The 17096-nt window shown below is 37.6% G+C and overlaps 1 protein-coding gene across 2 annotated transcripts in view; it reads right to left on the bottom strand.

Annotated features, from left to right (window-relative positions):
- LOC117400226 (RB1-inducible coiled-coil protein 1) overlaps positions 1 to 6642 on the bottom strand; it is a 73581-nt gene extending 66939 nt beyond the window's left edge. Inside the window, exon 1 of one of the 2 annotated variants that reach the window (XM_059022178.1) lies at positions 6538 to 6642. The gene's annotated coding sequence lies outside the window, so the exon portion shown is untranslated. Of the gene's footprint in view, positions 1 to 5335; positions 5593 to 6537 lie in introns of those variants that run through there. The other variant, XM_033999837.3, reaches the window with a different exon arrangement.
- Positions 6643 to 17096: the final 10454 nt, after the last annotated feature.

The raw sequence follows: 17096 nt of genomic DNA, 5'->3' as shown, positions 1-17096 counted from the left end.
ATTTGCAATGCGATTTTACAGGATAGGCAGATCGATTACAATCGGCTCATAAAGTTTAAACATGTTTAATATTTTGTGATGCAATTCCCTCGCATCGGGCAGTGTGTCTATTAACACACACACAAGGTATTCCATTGGTTTGTACATAATGTATACTATGTTAACTATTAGACGAAATATTTATAGAATACAGTACTTAAACTGGTGCTATAACCATGATTTATTTATTATCAATAGCGTTTTAATTAAATTATACCAAATAACGTTTTTATTTACAACGAAGGGAAAACATAATGCATGTTATCATTATAAGCATTTGTTCGACACAGTATGTTCCATACATTGTAAATAAAAACGTGATTAGGTATAATTTAATTAAAATACTATTAATATTGAATGATTCATTTGTAGCAGCATTTTTTAAGTATTGTGTAAATATTTTGTCTAATAGTTAAAAAGGACAATGCTTATGGGGCTGTCAGGGCTTGTTTTCAAAAGATATCGGCACAGACATTACATACAAACCAATGGAATATCTTGTGTATGTATTATGTTGTGTGTGTATTAATAGAGAGAGAGAGAATATATGCAAGTCTCCATTCATATGTAGATTTCACGATCACGTCGCCTTGTAGATAGTATTGTCATTGACTACTTTATGCATCCAGGGGAGGTCAAACATCAGAAAAAAATTACAACTTGTGCCCACTCTCAGAGGTGTTTTTTGCAACGCGACCTCCGCCAGAGAGATGCAATGATGGCATCGGGCAGTGTGTCCCCGGCTTAAGACTTTTTAAACTACATGTGAATGTTTTATTCCATTTATATGGATTATTTGTAATATAATTGGATTTTTAATTAAATATAAACTGGTAGCTATTTTGATGTCACCAATAAATTATGCAAATTAGTACTATCAAAGACTTGAACCTTCATTCGTAATGTATTCCAATGCTTCAAAGGTCAAAATGTTCCCCTGTTACAGACGTAAATATTAGGATTTTCATGTTTGGATATTCACTCACAGTTAACCCTTTCCAGTCCAATTATTTTGACCCTGTCAGGCTGGTCAGGTCGTATTTATCACAAAACTATCTGCGCTTACAGGTGTGTGTCCACGTCTGGTTCATCGTGATCGCTTTCTTCATCTTCCTCCTCTGACCCGTCACAAATGAATTTCTTCTTCACTGGATTCTTCGAAATCTTCATCTAAACTACTTTCATAGTCACTGACTACTTCTTCCATCATCTCTGCAATGTCTTCAGTCTGTCATGTCTTTCTCTGCCATGATGCTCTCTCCAATTTTGTCTCTGCGCTTCTCTGTTCAAATCGTTTTTCTATGGCTTTTGAAGAGAGTCTCAGCTGGTTCTGCCTTCTTTCCGATCAGAGTCAATTGGGGAACATCCTCTGTCGGCTTTCTCCGCTCAGAGCCAACACATAACCTGTTAAAACAGGTGTTTGTGCAATGTCGGATTCATCAGACTGGAACAGAATTTTTGCAATGTTGGACCAGGTCCGACAAAGGATCACAAAGGGATAAATATTCGTTTGGATATTCGTTTGTTTTCAAAAAAGTAATAAAAGCCATTAGATTGCTCAGAACGCAGGCAGAGACAGCATAGCAGCAGGGGCAGGGGGGCATGGCCCATTTGCGTGCCTTTATTTTACAGCAAAACGTTGCAATATGTAGGCCTAACACGTTAAAGTAAAAAAATATCCCAGGTGTAGACCTTACCTTACCCCAGTGAATTAACTACAAAACAAAGGATGCCCAATAGCAGTTTAAGAAACACTGTTTTTGTTTATGACACCGCATTTTATTTAGCAAACAAAAACTGAAATTTTACTTCAAACACTTCAAATAAAACAGACGTGGAAATGGCATTGAAAAACTCACCAGTTTGGTTCTTGTTTATTATAATCCACATAACAGAAAGTCGCAACAAAAAATATATAATACATACCATTTTATACCAAAATCACTACAAAATATTTCCAGCAAGTTGGGCACTGTTTAACCGAGGCATTTCACAATGACGTGCTTACCTTTTTTCTGTCCCGTGAGATTTTGACTCGCACTAAAGCAGCACAACATTTTTCTGACCCAGATAGCCTTCCATAGGATCACTATGCGTGCGCGCATAATCTGGTTTTACTTTTTGCTGTCTAAAACTTTAAATAGAGACTCAAGAGCTGCAGTGTTTATCCTGTGTTTTTTTTTTTTTTTTATATATATAAATCTCACATATCACACAGAGCTCTTTTTCATTTGCCATTTTTGAAACTGTGATGCAACTTCTGGTGAGGTGGTAAATAAGAACTGGTATTTTTGTCATTTCTACCGAGTACAAACATCTGATTTTTGTATCTGAATACATGTCAAAAAATACTTGTTCAAATATTCAGATATTTGTCCCAGCACTAGCTGAAATGATGACAATAGCACTATTATACTGTTAAATAGTCCTATTTATTTTAAATATTATAAATATTAACTAAATACAGCACCCTATGCAATTCTATATTACTTTTTATTTAAATACATAATCTGTATCGTTTGCCAATTTATTTACAGTATTAACAGAGCATAGGAGATAGTTTCAAAACATGTTAAATTACTTGGAGCAAGTAATTTAACACTGATGTTAATACTTCAGTGCACAATTCTTCATGTATTGGTAAGCGTTAGTAACCTGCTCTACACTTACTGTATGCTCCTCCCCCCTCCCTTACTTTAGAAAATGAGAACTACATAATAGAGTTCTGTGGTATATCGATACCTAGGATATATCATGATACCAAAATCCTACGATACCTAATATCAGGGTAAAATAAAAAATATTGAAGTATCACGGTAAATTGTGTATTTTATACTAAGTGTTGCACTTTCTTACCAGTTTTATTTGAATTTTATAGTCGGTGGCAAAAGACCTTTGAATACACTGGATCTGGAAATATTTAAACAGAGAGCATTCCACCATGCTGTAGTATTATTAACAGTGTATCAGCCTCTTATGCACTTTGCACTTGCAGAAAAAGGAATTTGGCAGCCATTTAACATGTAATGGACATAAGATCCAAAGTATCGTGATCTTATCGAATATCATGATCCTGTGCATGGTATCGTATCAATACTCCCTAAATGAGGTATCGCAGAACAATACTACATAAGGACTTAAGAAGCAGCCCCAGACTTTTTGCTTCACCTCTAGTGCATCTAGTTAGACTGTGTAATAGAGAAAAATATGCAAATATCAACATTCAGAATGAATCGCATAAAATATTTTTACCGATTCATCACAAATCCAACTGATACCTGTCCTGTATGCAAAACATTTGACAGCATATTGTAAAGTATTGTTTAACTGCATGTTATTAATCACAAACTAAGGTTACCATGAACATCTTATGGTTTGCTACAAACATGTTTTGCAACACAATCTACACCAGGTGTTTCAAGGTTAAAAAGTTTCACATTAAAAGAAAGCAGTAGGGCCAAAGATTTTTAGGGTCATAAACCTTTGTTTTTACCCACACATAGCCTAAACATTACTAATGGTAAGCTCTTTTCATTTACTGAATCCCATTTATGACAAACTGGTGTGAATTAATCTGACCTGCTGCTGTACATATTATATTTGTATCTAAAAGAGCATTTTGCATATCTTTACTCAATTATTCAGCTATCTAAGGAATATATTTTAAAAAAATCTGTTTTTCAAAAAAATAGGAACTACAATAGTATATAAAAAATGTATTTAATTGTCAAACACAGTATGCAATAAACTTTAGTCATTGGAACAGTACAGGACAATTGAGGGGTTAGGGTTGCACTAAAACTGCATACAGTAATAGTAAAATTATACTTGCATAGGGTGCTACAATATATATGGAGAATATAGATAAATAAAATGGTTGTGCAATATGACAACATCAAAATGGCATATTTCTCTTAATTTAAAAAAAAAAAAAAAACTTTGTCCAAAAATGTTACTGAGATAGCAATTTTACAACTTTGCTTTTTCTTTGGCTGTAGTGTTTTGACAGAATGCGTGTTCAGGTTAGTAACACTAGCAACTCAATTACTGTCAAAAGTTCAATAAGGATTTAAAGCTATTAAATTAACAATCACATTTAGTTACTAATGCAATGTCAATAATTTATAAAATCTTACTTGTGACCTTGACAGCTATTTAATTAAACTTAAGATTAAGCTCTTCTATCTAAAGCACAAAAAAATGACATTCAAACATTAACAATATGCAGATAGACCGCATAAAAATGACATTCCAGGCAGTTTGTAAATTAAACAAATTGTTCTCACAGTATACTATACCATCAGATCCGTACAGGTGTTTTGTACTAGTGTTCAATCTGATTACAGTACTTCTCAATGACAGAAATATGCTGTAATATATCATGTTAATATACTGTATACATTATAAACAAAGAACAAAAGTGATTTAACTGTCTTTCGGAGAATCGTCCACGGTATTTAACTGGTTGTCGAGACTACTGCAGGTACATTACCATCACCAGTACGCTTGTTCACTGTACTAGTTTCTCCAGCAATAATTGCATACACATCTTTGACTGATGATGTTCGCCTACTTTATAGTTTAAAGTTTTAATAAAAACATGTACTTGACGTCATTAAGCAGGCACATGTAAGACCCTAGTATTCCATAACAATCTACACACATTTCTACCGTAAATGACAAATGTTAACGTTTTGTTCCATTGCTTGTCAGAAGAATTCCAGGCTGAGTCATCTCCCGCACACACTGTACCATTCAAATGGAAAAATACACAACTAATAATTATTTTTGTTTTACAAAGAGTACAATGTTATCAGTATTTAAAACAAAATGTTCGTTGTATATTCAATGGATTAATTTCACACAGTAAAACACATTTCTCCTCCAAGGCCCTTTTCTTATCGGTAACTAAACAGAAACTGAAAATGGCCTACTAAGCTGATGTTGTTCTTTATGCCTGCTTTTATTTCCAAATGTGCTTCACAACCTTTCAATCTTAGACCGGCCCTGTCTAACTTTCATTGTGTCTTGTTTTCAATTACCAGGCCCACTGCATGCTGTTTAGCCTCAGCAGAACAACTGTCACGACAATAGATACTGAAATATCACAGGCTGTTCGGGTTTAACGAGCTACATTTATGTAAAAGCAACTATTTTTTTTTATTGTTTAATGACAATACTTCCGATACCAGATCGGCTAACAATCTATTCAGTTACATTACTTAATGTGCCAACTGAAATTGCAGCAACAGAACTGATGTTAATAACAAAAAACAACAGTGGTAGACTTACTTACCTATCTGTCTGTATCACATCCGCCAAAAAACTGCTCTGGGATCGCTAGCACTAGTATATGCAGCAACGTATGTATTTTCCAGTATCGATATATGTCTTGCTCAAACTATACTGTGTTTTTTTGTTGTTGTTATCGTTCACACGCTTCTGTACGCCTAAGATTGTGTAATGTTTATATCTGTTTCTGTGCCTGCTGCTGTGTTTTGCTACTGTCGTCACTGCGCAGCGCGGTGCACATTGGGAGTGAGGCAAATTAAGGACTGAATGAAGGCAAAAAGGTGACCTCCATCCGGGACCGTGAAACATGTCGTGGGAAAATAAATAAATAGATACATAAATAATACTATTTTAAGTAGGCCTACATGTTCATGGCTTGACAGTAAAAATAACGAAGTACAATATGTTAAACATCTGTCTGTCACCCATTTTAATATGTGTTCAAAAAAAGTCTAATAGTCCTAATCAGGTATTTGTTTAAATTGTTGTATTGTAACTCAGATCACAAATTTAACAGGTCATTTTTGGATCATGTTATCGTTTTTTGTCCCTGTGATGTTGTCTTTTCAGGGTGACCATACATAGGTTCCATGTTCACTGGCATTTTGGGGCAATATTTATTTATTTGTTTGTTTGTTTGTTTGTTTGTTTGTTTGTTTGTTTGTATTTACTTTATCACTTTGTGATATTCATGACAGACATCCTTATGTTTCTTTTTTCTTCAAGGTTTAACAAAAAACAAGAATATGAACAAGAGCATGTTTTTCCCACATTTGACTGATTGTTTCTTTAAAGTAAAACGTTTTTAGGTTGTCTGGGCCATATATATCAAAGCACTTACGCCAGTCTTTAAATAACTGTTTTTTTGTTAGTTTTTTTTTTTTTATTTTTTTAACAGGGATAAGTTTATGTTAATGTTCAACTTGAGGGTGCTTGGGAGACCTTGTGTTAGATCACCTAGCTGTTTGATTCTAGATACATTTGTCAAATGAACAGGGGGTTTTCTCCATCAAAAAAATAGAAGTAAACACTTTAAAAATATAGCCCGCTGTATCATTTCATAAACATTTTAATAAGGACATTCTAACACAAGGAAAAGCAACCCCTTGATTTGACAAAAGTGGAAAGTCGCAGTATTTCTTCACACCCTTTATTCTAACTTGGTTTCCTTTTTTGTGATATGAACATATATAAACAATAACTTACCTAATAACTTATGGTTCCCTTTCAATTTGGAGACGACCACCAACCAATACTTTTGGGATGTGCCTGCCTTAGGTAGGTATTTGCTGAGCATTTTATGTCAGAGCTGCCGATAGGCCCCTCTGTGGAGTGACATCCTCGGTCCCACCTGCCGAGAGAATAAGTAGTCGCTCCGCGGAGCTCACTTCCTCTTTTGCCTCTCACCTACGGTAAGGTACGCTTCTGTGTCACTAACCCGAGTGTGTTTTTGAAAGAGCTCCTCTGAGACGACTGCAGTGCCCTTGCATTTGTGCTGAGAGCTGGCTTACCGCTCTCGTGGAATCAGCGGCTCCATTTTGAGTGTCTTTTTTCTTTCTTCTTCACGGCCTGCTTCGCCTGTGTCGCAGGTCGTCTTTTCTTGCCTGTCCGTCATATTAGTGTGACCGACTGTGCAGTATTGGTGTGTGCGTGTGTTGTCTTTCAACCTACACCTTCAGGGAGAACACCGTTCCTCCGCTGGAGCTCGGCCTGCCGCCCCCGCCGTTGAGTGACTCTGCTGGCTCGGTGTGACGGGTCTTCAAAAAAAAAAAAGTGTGTTCTCCCTTCTCCTTTTTTCTCTCACTAACTGAGCTCTCGCCCGCCGCGGCTTCGGCCTGTGTGCCTCCCCTGGTGCATGCTGCTCAGCCCTTGGTGCTTCGGAGCGCACTGTGCTCGGTGCACACGGTGTGCCCGGTGCTCACAACGCCTCGGTGCTCGGTGCCCACAACGCCTCGGTGCTCGGTGCACATGATACTCGGTGTACACAGTATTCGTCAGTCTGTTACACAATGTCAATACAATAACTGCCCTAAACAAGACTTTCTTGTATATTACTGTTATTATTGTTGTATGATACACTTGATTTTTGTTATATTTATATATTTTCTGGCGATTTCAGTGCATGCTGTTTGATCATTACAATATGCTCAACTGAAAAACCACAAAGCAATGCTATACTCTACTTCCCTTGTAAGTCTTATTTTTTAAGAACTACCCATACACCAACTTGTTTTTCTGTCTCAGCACTCAGTTATTTTCCTGTCTTGTGTTTACCCAGAAACCCTTCTTCACGCTTTTATTCTGCAGTTTGTTGAGTTTGTACCCAAAAGTAGCAACACAACTACATTTTTATAAAAAATGTGCTGGCTTCCTGTTTCGCATATAATTAGGACTCATGAGATTTAGTGAATTGCTGTGATGGCAGTGGTTCTCAACTCCATCCACTGCCCACAACACATATATTCAAAGCCTTTAGAGGTATATTTTATTACAAACAACAGCAGGTGCTAATATATTTAAGCATTTCCAGCATTTCATTCCTATAGTTATTCAAGCTGTCAACTTTTGGATCCCTGTCACAGATAGGCATGGTGGTGACATCACAGACCAGGAGACACAGGCACACACAAGGACTGTGGGGTGAGTCGTTAATGCATGACACTTTGCTATACTATGCAATTATTGCACTGTCCATTTAAAGATGTAGCAATCATGTATATTGTTTATGAGGAGATGGGGCTTTGTGAATGTAATAAATTGAATAATGAGCCTTGTTTAATTTTAATAAAAAAAATAAAAATAAAGTGAAGTCAAGTATACAAATGTTCTGCATGAAATATTTGTCAACTTGCCTATAAGCTACAGTAGTATGTTATTGCAGGGTGTTACAGACCTATACTACTGTATGTTGGCTGATTAAATCCAGGGTAATTCCCAGGAGTTGTAAAATGTTGCAGTAACATCCAGCCGTGGCTTATCCTGATAGGATCCAGTTTACCTCATTAGTTTCTTAAACTTTAAGTTTTATCTTAGGTTATTTGTGTGAGTACTGTACTACATTAGTTAATTTGTTGTTGATAAATTATACTGGCAGATGGAGCAGTTCTAAACTGCCTGGTTTCTAACTGTTTAATGAACATGGCTTGCCAGAAGTATTTGATTAAAAAATTAAAAACTAAAGCAAAACAAGACTTGGAAACCAATTAACAGGATTACCAAAAAACATTTATTATATTTTTTATTTTTTATTTTTTTATTTATTTATCCAGGGCAACTTACAGTCGTGAACAAAAATACATTTAAAGAATCACAGTATAAGTATTAATACAATTAAGAGCAAGATAAAATACAATGACTTCGGTTCTAGCAAGTACAAGTATGACAAAATACGATTCAATAACGGAGCAGATAACTGTGTCAGTGATAGTTACATCAGGATATAATTAAATACAAAATACTACAGATTAAATAACACTTGTGACAGATTACAGTACTCTAAAGAACAGGATTAAATGCAGTAAAATAGGTAGCAGATAAGAGCAAGTAAAGCGCATTAAGGAAGAGTGATAAAGTGTCCAGAGGGAAAATAGGAGTTCTACAGGTGCTGTCTGAAGAGGTGAGTCTTGAGGAGGTTCACTTTCATCGAGAAAGTGAGCGAGAGGTCCAGGGGGACAGTACAGTACAATTAGCAGGAGTTGACAGGGAGAGGTTAGTTGGACAGCATGAAATTCAAAGGTGTTAACAGAAAGTGAGGAGAGGTCAGAGGGGACAGAAAAGAGTAAGGAGGGAAAGAGGAGAAGACCAGTCCCACCTCCCCGTCCAGTGAGACGCAGGGTATGGGACAGGACATAGAGAGAGGACAGGGCGGCAGGAGTTACAGTGTTATCAGGGGACAGCCAGGTTTCTGTGAGAGCAAGAAAATCGAGAGAGAGGTGGGAGGTAAAGGCAGAGTTAGCAGAAGAGTGACAGTTCCAGAGTGCACCAGAGCGAGAGGGTGAGAGGGGAGGAGAGGCAGAGGGATGAGGTTAGAGGGGTTGGAGGAGCTGCGGCGGAGAGAAGGGGAGAAGACGAGAGTGAGAGGACAGAACAGGGATGTGAGAGACAGTCATAGCAGGACAGGTGAGACTAATAGGTACAGTGGGAGTGAGAGCAGTAGGGAGGGATGGGGTACAGACCTGACTAGTAGATGGCGTCTTCCAGAGCGCTGCTAGGTTTGGATCTTTTCCAACAGCGTCTCGGCACAGGCCTCCCCTCGCTGGACTCCCACAGATAGACTCCCGGCTCTTTTGTTGTGAGGCTCTTGACTCCCACAGCTAGACTCCCGGCTCTTTTGTTGAGGCGCTTCGGTTTGCTGGCGCTTCGTGCTGGCGCACAAATAGCCTACCTGACTAATATAAGAACTAGGTGGAAAAAAGCTGTGTGGAAATTATTATTATTATTATTATTATTATTATTATTATTATTTATTTCTTAGCAGACCAATCAAATAGCAAATCAACCTATTTAATTTAACCACACTCACCTGGTACTAATCACACACTACCTCACCTATTTGAAACACCACCTTATAATGTTACTAATGTAGTTAATTTAAAATTACTTGAAGCAGGATCACTTACCTATCTGCCTCAGACACTGGTTACCTGTAGACTGACCACTAGTAGATATACCATATTTGTTATACCTTTAAAAATATTGAAGTGAAATGTTGAATTTTTACTGGACAACTTTAATCTAATTTGGCTTTTAGAATCATATAATACAGCTGTGTACCAAATATTAAGACAATGGGGTCTATTCATAAAGGGTTAACGCCTGTCGAAATGAGAAAACAGGAGCACATGGATTTCGTCCATAGCCGCATATTTAACAACAGTTGCTATTCATAAGAGATCATTCAAATGTGTCGTTAAGCCCCAATGATTTTCGTCTATGTTTTTAACGAACTGAGAGAAAAGTTAACGATTACCTCATTAGCATAACGTTTTCATCAGTCCTGAGCATCAACCTGCTATTCATAAGAGTGAACGTCAGCAAAATGCTGTCGATAACTAGAAGTTATTGAACGCTTTCTAAAGTCAAGTCTAAACTAACGACAGCCTGGACAGACTATTTTTTTAAAGACATATTTTATTAGTACACTTGCTGTTATACAGTTTGACATACCCGTGATTAACACTGCCTATTTTGAAAAATAAAAATAAAAATCTGTAGCTTTATATGAAGAAAAATGTTTATATACTCACACAAGAACATATTCTCTGGCATAATCATTTTGAAACAGCGTTGTGAAGCGGAGAGCAAGTGAGAAACTGAGAATAGACAGTTGTTTTATTATTATTATTTATTTGCCGTGATCCGCAGCTGACAGCGGTCCTTTTCTTTTTATGTATTCCTATTTTACAATAAACAGTTTGGAGGCTCCGGTGTTCGAAACGGTGGTTTCGCTCACCAAAAAACTATCCATTTTGTGTACAGTGTAACTTTCACTGATTCATAAACATAAACTCGCCACTGATTGATTCCCTGCTTTAAGCGGGGTTTAATAATAATAATAATAATTATAATAATAATAATAACAACTGAATTTGTAAGATTAACATTTCGTTTTCAAAATTATTATTATTATTATTATTATTAGAATTACAGTATTACTGTACATGTAGGCTATAAATAAAACGGAAGAGGAGCCTTTACACATTTCATCCACTTCTCCCCAGGGAGTATAATCTCATGGAGGTCAACTTGATTATAATGCTGTTGTATCTAGGACATTTCAAGGTAGAAGTCACCTGTTGAAATATAAAATACACTGAAAAACATTGCTTGAATGTGGCTTGTGTATTCATATTTATTGCCTAACAGTCTCTAAGCGTGACTCTTGTTTATAATATTTACTGTAAACTGCTGTAATTATATATTACAGACAAAGTTTATTTAACATTCATAAACAAATAAAAACACACAGTATTAAATATCTCCATTAAGTGTTTCCCCTAAACCTCATCAACATACGAAGTGTAACCATAAGATAGGAATTTAAAAATAACAACAGTCATTTTTAGTTCTTACTTTCTGAAATACCTGTTTCATTTGATATACTGAAACTTTACCTTTTGGCATGCTCAACTGTTGAACCTTATACAGTAATTATATATAGTAATATAGTATGTAGTAATGAACAATGCCACTAGGTGGTAGCATAGACCAGCATTTATACTGAATGATGATTCCACAAGCACAATAATCATTCCTGTAAATTACATTTCTGGAAGAAGGAAACTGTTTTAATTCACATAAATACTATTATAAATATGTATTTGTTATTTTGTTGCCCTTTATTCTTAACATGGTTCTTACTGAAATTATATATATATAGATAGATAGATAGATAGATAAGTTTGCCAATAACAGGAGCTGCTTTTCAGTTGTGCAGTAATTGTATGCCACAGACGTATGAAATATAAGATAGATCAGCCAAAGTTAAAAAAAATTATAAAATAAACAAAAAAACAAAAAGAAAAGTAATTTCACTGAGAACTAGTCAAACACCATAAAAGGTAACATGACGTAAAAATAAAAAAAAGATACAAAAAAAAAAAAAAACTAAAAAGCTACTTAGTCTTGAGTCAAGAAATGTTTCTTGAAATGTTTATTTCTTTTTATGAGACATTACATAAAGATCCTGTCTGTTTTTGTTGATATTTTTAAGATTGGTGGCATTAATGGTATCATGGTGTCCAGGTCCAGTTCTATTGATAAAAAGAATAACATTTTGCATAAATCACCCTGGATACTTTTCAACCAATTCTTTAATTCCCCTTCCCCAGTAAACTGAAATGAGGCATTCCTGAAAATGAGATGTTGCATCTCAGTGGAACTTATATAAATGGGTCTTTAAAAAACATTTTCCTCTCAACACTCTTGCAAGTCCGATATCATTTCCATGTAGATTAGTTTAGTGTAAACCAATTTATTCTGCCATAACACTATAGATTTGTTAGCTCTGAAGCAAGTATTAGGATTCCATCTGACTCCAGGGCTTAATTAATATTTATATATGTATTTATTATGTGGAATTATCAAATAAACAAAACAGACCTAGCCCTTTTTCGGGCCATAAACTAAACAGATAAAATATTGTCTAAACAGGAAAGTCTAAACCCTAGTAAACACATAAGTTACCTTTTCAATTCTCTCTCTCAAGAGAGAGAGAGAGAGCACCAACGCCTTTTTCAATGCCCCAACAATTATCAGTTTCAACTTTACAATTAAACAATTAATTAAATAATAATAAGCCCTCTTGAGATGGAGTACATGTTCATAAGACCAGAGTCCTAAAGCCTGCAGATTACATCATCTCCCAGAGATTTGTTATTTCCACTAGCAGCAGTTTTGCTGCAGGATTTTCTGTTGCCAGAGCCCGAGAAGAGGGGGAGGTGAGGAGACCACCACCCCTGTTTCACAGCCCGGAGCGTGGGGGTTGGATCCCTCAACCTGGGCCTACGTGTCTGGACTTATGGTAGCTGGACCTGACTCCCAGGTTGCAGCACCACCAGGCACAGTTGGTCACCTGGTCTCCTGCTCCGCTCCCCCTGGTAGCCTAGACGTCGCTGCATGGTCGCCTGGGCTTGCACCTCTGCCTGGGGCTGCAGGCGACTGGTTACCTGCCTTGCTCCGGACGCCTCCTCTACAGCGTCTCGGTCCCATCTTAAAGGCACCGGACTGTGGACCAACCCTCCCACAAAGATTGGAAATTAAGGACAATAGGGGACTTGAGGGAGGGTGGTTGTGTTTTAGGGGAGGGGGGAGGTGACCGTTGGGGCCATGTGTGCACTCGTGCGCATATTTAATTAAAAAAATCAAACAAAAACACACTTTTACAAAAACACTGCTCACAGAGCTAAATAAAAAGGTTTAACAAAACAAGTTTTGTAACACAAAACAAATACCTCCACCAAAACAATACCGTGAAGCACGAGTAGCAATTGTTTACTTTTTACTTTCGTTCTCTCTCTCCTTCAACACCCACCCCGTTCAGCCAAAGCTACAGGTTTTTATACATGTGGTCATCTTCAGATTAGAAAACATTAATCAATCTGGAGATGACCACGTTCTGCACGAGAGTTTTATATCTGCGTGGTGGATAGCCATGTAAGGTTGTGTGATCGGGCGGCTGATGTTTGGGAGCAGAAAGACTTCAGGAGACAAGGTTAAAGTGCAAACGTGAGAAGTTTATTAAAGTGCTGAGTGCCACACGAACGCTGCTTTTTGTCAACAACAGTTTTCCAGTATAAATAAATAATAAATACAGCACTGCATTGAAAAAATAAAACATTTAACCAAACCAAGATACTCAGCTATCCTATACTTTCATTTTAAAAGCATTGGTTCCTACACAGCATCTACCTGTTACCTTCTAGAGAGCCTCCCTGTAAATGAGCCCACCTCTCCTCTATATATAGAGGCTGGCTATATAACCACACCCCTGGACTGGTCCATTATAAAATACAAGCAAAACATTATCATCATGTGCCAATTACTTTCATAATGCTTAAACTACCTACAATTCTCTAGCATCATTAACATTACAATAGTTAACATTTTTTCACAATTGCATAACTCACTCTACACAATTAGATACTCATTTTAAGCTACAATCAGCTCCCCCCATTCACTAACATTGGGCGCGTGCCCGTGTATTTGAGCGTGGCCGTCGGTGGATGCGTCCCCTTAATGGCCGCCCCCCAGCATCAACATGCATGCGCAACCCCCGCTCTGGATCCAAAGAGAATGGTAAGTAATTTCCAATTTAATTAATTATTTTAAAACAACGAAGTTTCACTGCAGGCAGTACTAGGCATTATTTTACACCATATGTGCACCTATTATGCAAAATAGTTTTCAGCACGCCATGCCAACTGTGTTAATAACGTTATCTTTATTTTACAAGCCGCCAGCATCCCGACCTCCCGACTCAAGTAAGTAAACAAACAGGTATAATTATTCACGTTTCTCACAACCTGTGTACGTAATGTTTTTACCCATTAACAAACAGTAGCACACATTTTACAATACCGATGATGTTATTAATACGCATTTTAAAAAGGACGGTATACAAAACAAAGTGCAGGGCAGGTTTTAAACAGTTAGTGTTCCGTGGTAGTGATGGACAATGGACTCTGCTCCATCACAAGCCACTCTGTTAATAATTCATTCACTGCCTACCACGCATTCTCATGAGACGTCAGGCAGAGACAAGTGCTCTGCCAGACCACATTTAAACTATACAATACAGATCCCTGTTCTTAAATCTCAAACAATCCATTATTTTAAATACACACAAGGGAGGCCAGCCAGGAGGGAGTTGCAGTAATCTAGGCGGGAGAGTACCAGGGCCTGGACAAGGAGTTGGGTGGCGTAGTTGGTGAGGAAGGGTTGGATTCTTTGTATATTGCTCAGGAAGAATCGGCAAGTGCGTGCCAGAGTGGAGATGTGCTAGGAATACAAGAGGCAGGGGTCCAGGGTGACTCCGAGGTTCTTGGCTAAGGAGGAGGGAGAGAGCGTGGTAGATTCCAGAGGAATGGAGATACAGAGATCAGAGGTGGAGGAGGAGGAGGGAAAGAAAAGGAGGTCAGATTTAGAGAGGTTGAGTTTGAGGTGATGTGAGTGCATCCAGGAGGAGATAGCAGACAAACAGGTAGAGATACGGGAGGGGATGGTGGAGTCAGAGGAGGGGAAGGAGAGGAAAATCTGAGCACCATCAGCATAGCATCATCATGCCCATATTCATTCAAAACACTGTACATTTCTAAGGTAAGAATCCAGGCTGGTTTGTGCCACCCCCAGTTTCTTTGAATTCCCACCCCAAGGTCAGTAACTACTCTTCAGCGCCCCCTTGCCCCACCACAGGTCTTACCGGTAGTTGTGTTTTGCCGCTTCGGGCTCAGGGTTCGCCAGGTGCTCCTTGGGGCCATAGTTGTGGGAGTTGTTGGGATCACACAATCTATTGGGTGGTCAGTTGCCGCTGCACCAGTGCAATCAGCTTGTCAACACTTTTGGGCGTAACCTTGTGCAACCCACTTCCTCAGTTCAACAGGCAGACTTCTCAGGAAATGGTCCATGACCAAAATTTCCACAACCCGGGTCAGTCCATTTACCTCGGGCTGCAACCACCTCCTTGCTAGGTGGATTAGGTCGAACAACTGGGACCTTGGATCTTTACTCTCCTCATACCTCCAGGTATAAAACCCTTGGCCCTCATAGCTGAAGTAAGACCGACCCTGGCTAAAATTTCCAACTTCACCAGGCGGTAGTCAGCTACTGCCGTATTCTCCAAATTGAAGTAAGCCGATTCCGGCTCACTGGGCTGACGGCCAGGATTCCCATTCCGCTGGCTCGTATTTGTTGCTGGGCCCCCGGTGCTCATACAGTTGTTTCCAGCTGTTGGAAAAGGCTCTGCCATTCCTGACTATCTTGCACAACGTGTTCCGCCAGGAGTCTATTATTTGCCCGGAGAGCGGCCAGTTACTCTTGCTGTGATTACATAAAATATAAATAATTTTTGTTGTTGCTAGTGTAAATTGAAATAAATTGATACTGTGTGTTAGATGTAGTAATATGTATACTAGATTTAAATTTTAAATTAAAAAGCAATACAAAATGTATTTATTTAGTGTTTTGTCTGGTATCATTTAAACAAAAAAAATCCCAAAGTGACACTTTAATCCTCCAATAGAGGGCATACATGCATAGCAGAACTGAAAGTATGTAATCTGTTTTCATGTGTAACTATACAATGATAAGATGCAGCTACATGCGACAGTACCCTTAGAAATGTATTCATAATTTGGCCCATTTTGGAGATATCACATCTTTATATGGCTGGATCCTTTATTATTATTTGGCTGTATTTTTACATGTGAAACGTTTTTAGACAGACATTGCTTCATTTTTTTTAATAATCACTTATATAATAAATAAATATATGAAAAAAAGAAACAAAACAGCACTGGGAATTAAACCCATGTATCCAGATGTGTCCGATAATTCGACACTAGGGCATGCTGTCTTCTCAGATTTCTGTTTTATATACACAAACCTGGCTTGAATCACAGAATTGGCTGGATGTCGCTCTAATTACAAACGTCAATTCAATAAAAAATTATAAATAAAAATCATTTTGAGTAAAGTATTTTTTTGAAAATTGTATTTCTTGGAACTCTACAATTCATGTCAACTGATGGTATATGACAATATATGCCTTTTATAAAAAATGATGTGTACAGCTCTCTTTTCTATAGCATTGAAACTTGACTGGGAAACCTGGCTTTAACATTGGTTATATATGAAAAATGTATGTGAAGATGCCATCCCTGAATTAATCCATTTGACATCCACAGAAGTCTGTTAGAACAGGACAAGCTGCCAAAAAAATTGCATACTGTGGTGGCTGAAATCACAAAACTAATTTCACAAAACACATTTGATCTGAGCTGGATTCAAACCCAGGTCACCAATTAAAAGACATGAGGAACTGGGGAATGACAAGGCGTTCCATACGATTATCAGGAGTAACAGATACAAGTGAATAGCACAAACCCACCTAAACGAAACATTCAAACTTATGAATGCAGTACTTGTAATTGCCATTGTGTTTCTGAAATGAAAACAGATTTTTCAAACTACTTGCCGAACATATTTCTGCAACATTCCTCAACAAAAAATGATATATTTTGCATTCAGTAATGACCATTCAAATATGA

This window comes from Acipenser ruthenus, chromosome 4 (genome assembly GCF_902713425.1).
Source record: "Acipenser ruthenus chromosome 4, fAciRut3.2 maternal haplotype, whole genome shotgun sequence".
NCBI lineage: Eukaryota > Metazoa > Chordata > Actinopteri > Acipenseriformes > Acipenseridae > Acipenser > Acipenser ruthenus.
Note: the sequence above shows the minus strand (reverse complement) of the source record. Positions and strands in the feature narration are given on the sequence as shown.